The 7,788-nt window shown below is 34.2% G+C and overlaps 1 pseudogene; it reads right to left on the bottom strand.

Annotated features, from left to right (window-relative positions):
- Positions 1–997: 997 nt before the first annotated feature.
- Positions 998–3,688, bottom strand: LOC111889015 (kinesin-like protein KIN-4A; annotated as a pseudogene).
- Positions 3,689–7,788: the final 4,100 nt, after the last annotated feature.

Below are 7,788 nucleotides of genomic sequence, written 5' to 3'. Positions count from 1 at the left end.
GACGAGTCCATGTAGAAAATGTGCTACTTGACGAGTCATTTTCATGGACTCGCCGAGTTGGCTGGGTAGAGTGCAAAAAACGTTTTTTGGCCCCCAAATGGATAGGATCATTATTCCAAACGGTTTTGAATCATAAAAATATTTTTTAAGATATGATAATGATCATGCTAATCCATTTGAAAGGTGATTGTCAAAATTTCATGTTTTCTATTAGTTTATATGATTATGTCTAATTGCATGGAAATCTGTTTTGACTTAAATTACCTAGTTCATATCAGTTTAATCTAGAACTTGTAACATTCTTGGTTGAATTGTTGTTTTTGATGATTTTTATTGAATCCATTACTTGTCCTCAAGTTATGGAATTCCAAAGGTTTTTTCTTTTAAATGGATCATTAAAAGTCATAAGTTATAAAACTTGAAGAATATCTTTTCCATAAATTGTTTTATGGTTCAAGAGTCTTGCCATTAAAGAAACATTAAACTCATATGTTATGAATATGAAAGGTCACTACTAGAAAAACATTCTTTTACGACGCGCAATGCGTGTCGTAAAACACTCAGACGACGCACAAATGCGTGTCAAGGAAGACCATGTCATAATGAGAGACGACACGCTTTTGCACGTCGTCTATAGACGGTGCGCATTTACGACGTGCATTTATGACACGCAATGTGTCATTAAAACCCCTGTCAAGAAAGGCCATGTCATAAACGAAGATGACACACATTTTTGTGTATCGTAAATTTAAATGATTAAAATATATATATATATTTATTTATTTTTAAATTGGATTTTCATTTAACGTCTCATAATAGAATAAAATACCATATAAAAAAAATACAATCCATTGCATAATATAAAACAAAATTTCATACACAAAAAATAAAACAAATTGCACAAATTATAATATGTCATACAAATAATCATTCAAATGTTAAACAAAAATAATACATTTCTAACATGGGTTATAAATTCCTATAAAACTAACAATAATCATCCAACTCTGTTTCTTACTGGAATATGTGTGTAATTGTCTCCATCATCAGCCTCCATGTCCAAAGTCGGATCTACCTTCATCAGCCTCCATGATTTTGAGATGAATACCTTTTCGAGCGAAAGGGGAAAATGACAACCTGACCATCTGGTGTATGGGTGAAAACCTGACCATCTGGTGTATAGCAAGCAGCAGTGACCATTTCATGCAAATCACTCCAATCAAAAACTTGTCTATCAGGAATACTCCATTTGCGAACTTTTGCATCAAAAGAGCCACTAATGTAATATCTATCATCAACAAGATTAAACTGTATGCAAGTTACTATATATATCAACATTCAACAACAATAACAAATAATAAAAGGTTATAAACTTGTCCCTAAATACCAACAACATAAACATACATGAGTTGTTTTACTAAATAGATTCCTTTGCATAATCACTGTGAGAGAAGCATACCTCAACTTAAAGAAGGTTTTATGATAACAAAGTATGAGTCCTATGACACCAATAACTGCACATTCGATAATCTGCCAAATCAATACTTTGCAAACCCCATTTATGCCCTTCATTTTTCACACAAAAGGAATCACTAACCTGAATTTTTTTGCACAATTGGTTATTTTTTATAAATGTTGACGAAAGTTATATCCTTTTACATACTTTAGAGATAGATTGATGATCGATAGCGACACCCCTGTTGCGATACTCATGAAGTTCACTTCATAGATCCTGATTTGTAGCTTCAAGCCAAGAAATCTGCTCCCTTAGGACCTAATTAATGTTTATGCGATACAACAAATTTATAAGAAATTAAATAAAGGTTTATTATATAAAATAGAAATGATATTCATATTATAATTTATACTTGTAATTCAATAGTAGAACCTCCACCATGAGCACAAAGTTCTTCTTGCAAGCATTCTAGTTGTTGGTGTATCTTTAACATTTCACTAGACACCGGTGGACTAACACAAGCTTTAACTCCTAGCATTTATATCAGCAGGGCTAACACAAGCTGAAATTATGAAAAATTATATGTTTACTTAGTACCAAAGATTTTAAATAATAAACAAAATTATAAATTATAAATAATAAACAAAACTATAAATTATATATGTTACCTATCATAATAGTTCTGCTGTTCCCACCAAGTGAGTCCTATCAGTTTGGTAAAACATATTTAGATTAAACTAAAAGCAATAAACTGAGTTGCATTAAAAAATAGTTAATTAATAATGTCCAACCTACATGAGGCGAGTAAGTTTACTATCTCTATATGGAACATGAGCACCTTTTTCCGTTTTTTCTCATCACCAAGGGCACTTATGACATTTTCAAGTGCAAGAAGCCCATTATTAATATGAACTCCTGTTCAACAAATCAAGTAATTAGGCAGGTTATTTCCATTTTCCAATAATGAGGATGAGGTCATTTATTTCTTTTGTGTGGGACAAAAACTGCAACTTTTGTCCACTCAGACTTGGTTTCAGTCCAGTCCAATGTAGATCAGACACAATACAGCCCTAGCCCATCTTTTTGAGTGGGGCAAAATTGGAATTTTTGTCTTAAAGATATCATATATTACATTACTTAAAAGACGATACAAAGATTAATTAACCTTGATTGATTATTTATATTTGTACTTCCTCTTGCTCTGTTCAATGATCCATGCTCAAGGCAATCGCTCATTTCTTTTAATGTCTTAACACTACATTCAGTAGATCAAGCAAGCATTATGACACCATTAGAAGTTTATTGGATTTGTATTGGTGGTCTCCCTAGAACATTCACTCTCCCATTCTGCCCATTTGATGATATCTCAGATTTAGTATCTAGCAAGTCTCACACTTCTTCTTTTAGAATCTTCATGGGAAAATATTTCAGTAAGGTGTAAAGTAAGAAAGCTATTTACAATTCTACTTATAGGTATAAAAACCACACCTCAATGAAGGAAATATGCAACTGGAACTCTATTTGATCGTGTAAACTTTTGATTTTGTTGAATAAAGCAGCCATGGCTTGAGGAATATGTCTGGTTTGGTTACCATCTTTGAATCTAGTTCCCATGGTGTATGTCTTCCTGAACCGGTATATGAAATTAGAACACGTCATGAACTATGATAAACAATAGAATACATTTTTGTTACTTGAATCGTGAGAAATTTATACACGACCGTAAGCTAGAACAGTAGCATTATGTGTTTGAAACAGACCCTCAACAAGAGGAGAAAGACAGTGTTCAAACATGGCGGACGATGGAGAACAAGAGCATCCATAGACATGATCGAAAGTGAACGAATGTGTACCATGTTGCACCTGCAACATAAACAAAGATTAATCAGTTTCTCGATCATCAGAATTTATACTACGGTCTACCAGATCTCAGGTAACATAACTCAAACACAGTTAACACTAAAATCGAGGATCGATTAAATGAAAAATAAAAACCCAAATTAGAAGTGTAGAATCCATTACAACCAAGTGAGGAATTCATCAAAATTAAGTGACATTGCGCTTAAATGAGGGATAATCGACCTCAGGTTTTCTGGGTATGACGGCGACACAATCTCTACAAGCTTGAAGCTTCTCATCTCCGATAAGGGGTCGTATATGTACCGCTACCTTCACACAACAATCCTCCGCCATCATTGTCGTAGTCGTCATCGTCACCGGAAGCGCTTCCATTATGTGAAAGGTCGGAAAGAAAGTGGTCTAGGAAACAGTTTTAGTTACAGGGAGAGAAAATGAAGATGAATTCTCTGTATCTTCACAAGAATGAATTAATTTTATGGAGCACAGAAAGTGATTCAGTAACCATCTGCAAAATCTTCTTTAAAAAAATTAAACGAAACCATACCAAATCGACGATGGCGGTGGATACCAAATTTCCGGCGTTGTTACTGATTTTTCTCCTATAGATGCGCTGCCACCACAACCAAATATGGTCCTTGATTTCTGCATAAATCCCAAGCTAAAATCAAAATCATATGGAGGAAATCCAAAATCCTAAAATCAGATGGGAAGAAATCGGTGAAAAGAGTTGAAGTCGTTTGAGATACCGATGTAAATCCTTTGAAATCTCAATCGAGAAGAGAATGGAGAGCCGCTTCTTTTTTTGGCGCTGAATCGTTTCACTACCAGTCGATCACCACCAAAGACCCTCACACGTACTGGGTTGAGAGAAAACATGAGAAGTAGAAGCTTAAAATAAAATATAACCCTAGACATATTTGTACTCTTTAATCGTCGGCTCTAGGACAGAAGTAGATGGACGATGGGAAGTAGAGCGGAGGTGAAAATAACCCCCAAACGCTAGCAGGCTCTGGAATCGTTAGCTTGTTAAGATTTTGTGAGGCAGTAGATGTGGGTGAGAGGTGGAGACGAGGTAGGGGAGATATGAGCGACATATGGAAATGAACGTAGGAGAAGAAGGCAGGGGTTTAAAAAATTTGGGGATTCCATTTTCTCTCTAAGGAGACGCGCTTCTTAAAAAAATATAAAACGACATTGCCAGGGGGCACATATTAAATAAAGTTCCCTCCGTGTTTTTTACTTATTAACACGAGACACTAATTTAAGGGCATGCAATAATGCGTGACCTAAATCCTTAAATTTTTTGAAGAGACGACACTTTTTTTATTTCACTCTCTTTTGCGTAACATAAATCAATGAGTGTCGTGGTTTGCGCATCGTAAAAGGGTCTTTTTCTTGTAGTGGGTTTTGAATAGTTTCAAAACTTGCCCTAAAGTTTTGTAATTTGTAAAGTCTCACACACATTAATGCTTTAATTTCAAACCCTAGAATTTTAAAAGTTAAAATTCAAACTTTATGGACTTCATTAAATTAATTAAGGTGTTTAATTAAAAGAGTTAATAGTTCCATAATGACATGATTTATGTTTAATTAAATTAAGAGTATAGTATCATTAATAAGTATAAACCACCAATTATTTTAAATGTATAAAATACACCCTTAAACTATTGTAATATTAAAAGTTAATACTTATATATATGTATAAGAACAAAGTCAGTCTTACCGTTACTAGGCCTCATTCACGAAGCCAGTCTATAAGGGGGAGTGTAAGGTTAGTGCCTATAAAACGGTAGTTTAATGGGTGTCCACTCTCACCCACTGCTTCCTTGACTAGTGGAGGGTCGTTAACCTAACGAGTAGGAACTGACTATAATTCTCCTTTCATTAAAAGTATAATGATAAATACTAAGTAACTAAACACTTATAAAGTCCCAATCTTAGTTACTTAGGAAAATGTGAATTTTGTGCTAACCCAAGAAATTACACTTTTCACCCTCGTTAAGTCGTTAGTGGCGCGTGTGTGGTTAACCGGCACACTAACATGGGACTGACAATGTGTGGCAAAGGGTGACTTAAGTTTTATCATAGATCTGTGGAGCGCGTGTGGTTAACTGACACATCGATTGGGTGATAAAATTATGGGTACCAAGTTAATTTGCATGGTTATTCACACCTTTTTTGTGATCCTCGGCATCCTAGTTACAAACTTGAGAGGGCACAATCGAGATTTAAACTTGCCATTGAAAGTTCAATGAATCTCAAAAGATCTAGGAGTTTCAAATCCAATTAAAAATTAATAATTTATTTTGTTTTTCATGGTGCAAATTGGTAAATCGTCATTTACCTCCCTTCAAATATTTTGTAGCTTGGATTACGGCATCCCTCTTCCAAGTTATAAAATAGTTTGTTGGGTCCTAGCCTTAATATTTCATATTGGATGTTATGTTAAGGACTTAAATCAACTGAAACTTGAATTCCTCCCTCATAGATGTCTATGTTCAAACAACTATGGTCTTCTTCATCCTTTTGGATAGAGCTTTCCTAAAGAAAATGATATCCCAAATGGCAATCAAGGTGAAAGATCAATCCCTTTTGTTGTGCATTAATAGGACTAGACATCATACTTCACTTCCTCCACCCACTCCAATAATTCTCCCTGACCCACAAGTTCAAGGTCACTCAATCCCTATTTGGCAAGCAAAGTCTATATGTGCTTACATCTTGGAGATTAAGTCACATATTCGCAAGCCAGGAGAGTTACGTGTCAAAGTCTTAAGGAAGTTGACTGTTGATTGGGTTCTTCAATCACTTCCCAAGTTATATAGTGAGTTCTTTAAGGAATACTATGTGACATACCATGACATGACGCTTAATGATCTTACATATTTGCTCGATGCTACTAAATCAACAATGATTTGGAGCAATGGTAAAGCAAATTTGATTAGAATATCAACTTCCCAAACTTCCATGGATATTAACAATGGTAACATTGGATATCCAAAAAAGCTTTCTCTTCCCAATGGAAAGGGTTCGACCATAGTCAACTCGGTTGACCAAATGGTAAAGAGAAAGGCTAAGTCTGAGATAGTCCCATTACCAAAGAATCCATATGTTTCTATTTCCAAGAGAAGAAACATTGGTTGCAAAGCTTTCCATTTTACCAGAAAGATCATCAGGATGGTATAATCAAAAAGGGTTTGACTCTACTTCAGGTAAAATCCACTATCTAACTCTATTAAGTTTCTATTTGGAGATTCTTAATACATGGTGTAATCTAATTACATTTTAATGTTTTGTAGAATCAAAGAAAAGTAAGGAAGCTTAAAGAAAGAGTAAGCTGATTCTGATTGCGAATAGATTTCGATCACATGGTTTGATGATCAGAATTTTGAGCTGCTACTTAAGAGTTATGATTTATTGCTTAGAAATAGATAACAACATGTTTTCATATGTATTTGCATTGTAAGGATAAGTTTTTTTGCAAGTTTTAAAATAAAAGAAAAGTTTTTATTTTATTTATTTTAAGTATCCTTATGATGGCATTTGCGAAAAATTGTTGTTTATTGATAGTAATATTGGAAAATGGATTTGATTCTTTCGTTTGTAGTAGTCTCATAATTTTCCAAATAAGGAAAGATTCTCATTACCCAAGTTTCAGTTGGATAGAAACTTGGAATCATGCAACTTGTATTTTATGATAAATGATAATTTTCATCTTTGGGAAATTAAGACTAAGTCCTTGCTCACATGTATGTGTGAGTCAAGTGAGGGCTAAGGGATTGGCTACACTTGGTTGTGCGCTGGTTAGTTCCACCACATAGATCGATAAGATTATTCGTTATGATTTACTAAAGTTTAGTAAATATGGTTATACTTACAAGTTTAAGTGTAATTCTGAAACATTAGAAAAGTTTCAATGTATGGCAGGACGGATAAGAAGAATCAAAAGGCAGAAAAATAAAAGGGTCTCCAATCTGAAGAGATGGGAGAGTACTTGAGTATTTTATTTTTCTGATTATCTTAGTGATTATGGGACCATATCACAATCGATCCTCTAAGAAAACCTTAGTACATTTGTTTGGCTAAGGAGAGGAATCGTGAAGTCTGGAAATGGTCAAATCAAAAGATAAATCGTACTTCGTTCCAAAACAAGTCCTAGAGTCATACTCTAAGATTGTAACTTGAGTGACATAATTTTAAGAAAGGTTTATAACACTTATCAAATGTAGAGTAACATGTTTCTTACTCTTGTACATTTGAGATTGGTAAGTTGTGATGTTTTGGAGAAGACAAAAACCAACTAAGGCCAATTGGAAGAAGTGTTTATCTTGATAAAATCCGCACTAACTCTTGAATAAGTTGTTTTGTCAAGGAATGGTTCTTGACAAGAGAATCTTATATTTCAAGAGGACAGTGGGAGTCTTAAAGATGTTGGAAAAGTTTCAAGAACTAATCAAGAATAAAACCCATTG

The sequence above is a fragment of the Lactuca sativa genome, chromosome 5 (genome assembly GCF_002870075.4).
Source record: "Lactuca sativa cultivar Salinas chromosome 5, Lsat_Salinas_v11, whole genome shotgun sequence".
Taxonomy (NCBI): Eukaryota; Viridiplantae; Streptophyta; class Magnoliopsida; order Asterales; family Asteraceae; genus Lactuca; species Lactuca sativa.
The sequence above is the reverse complement of the archived record's forward strand: the minus strand, read 5'-3'. Positions and strand labels throughout refer to the sequence as shown.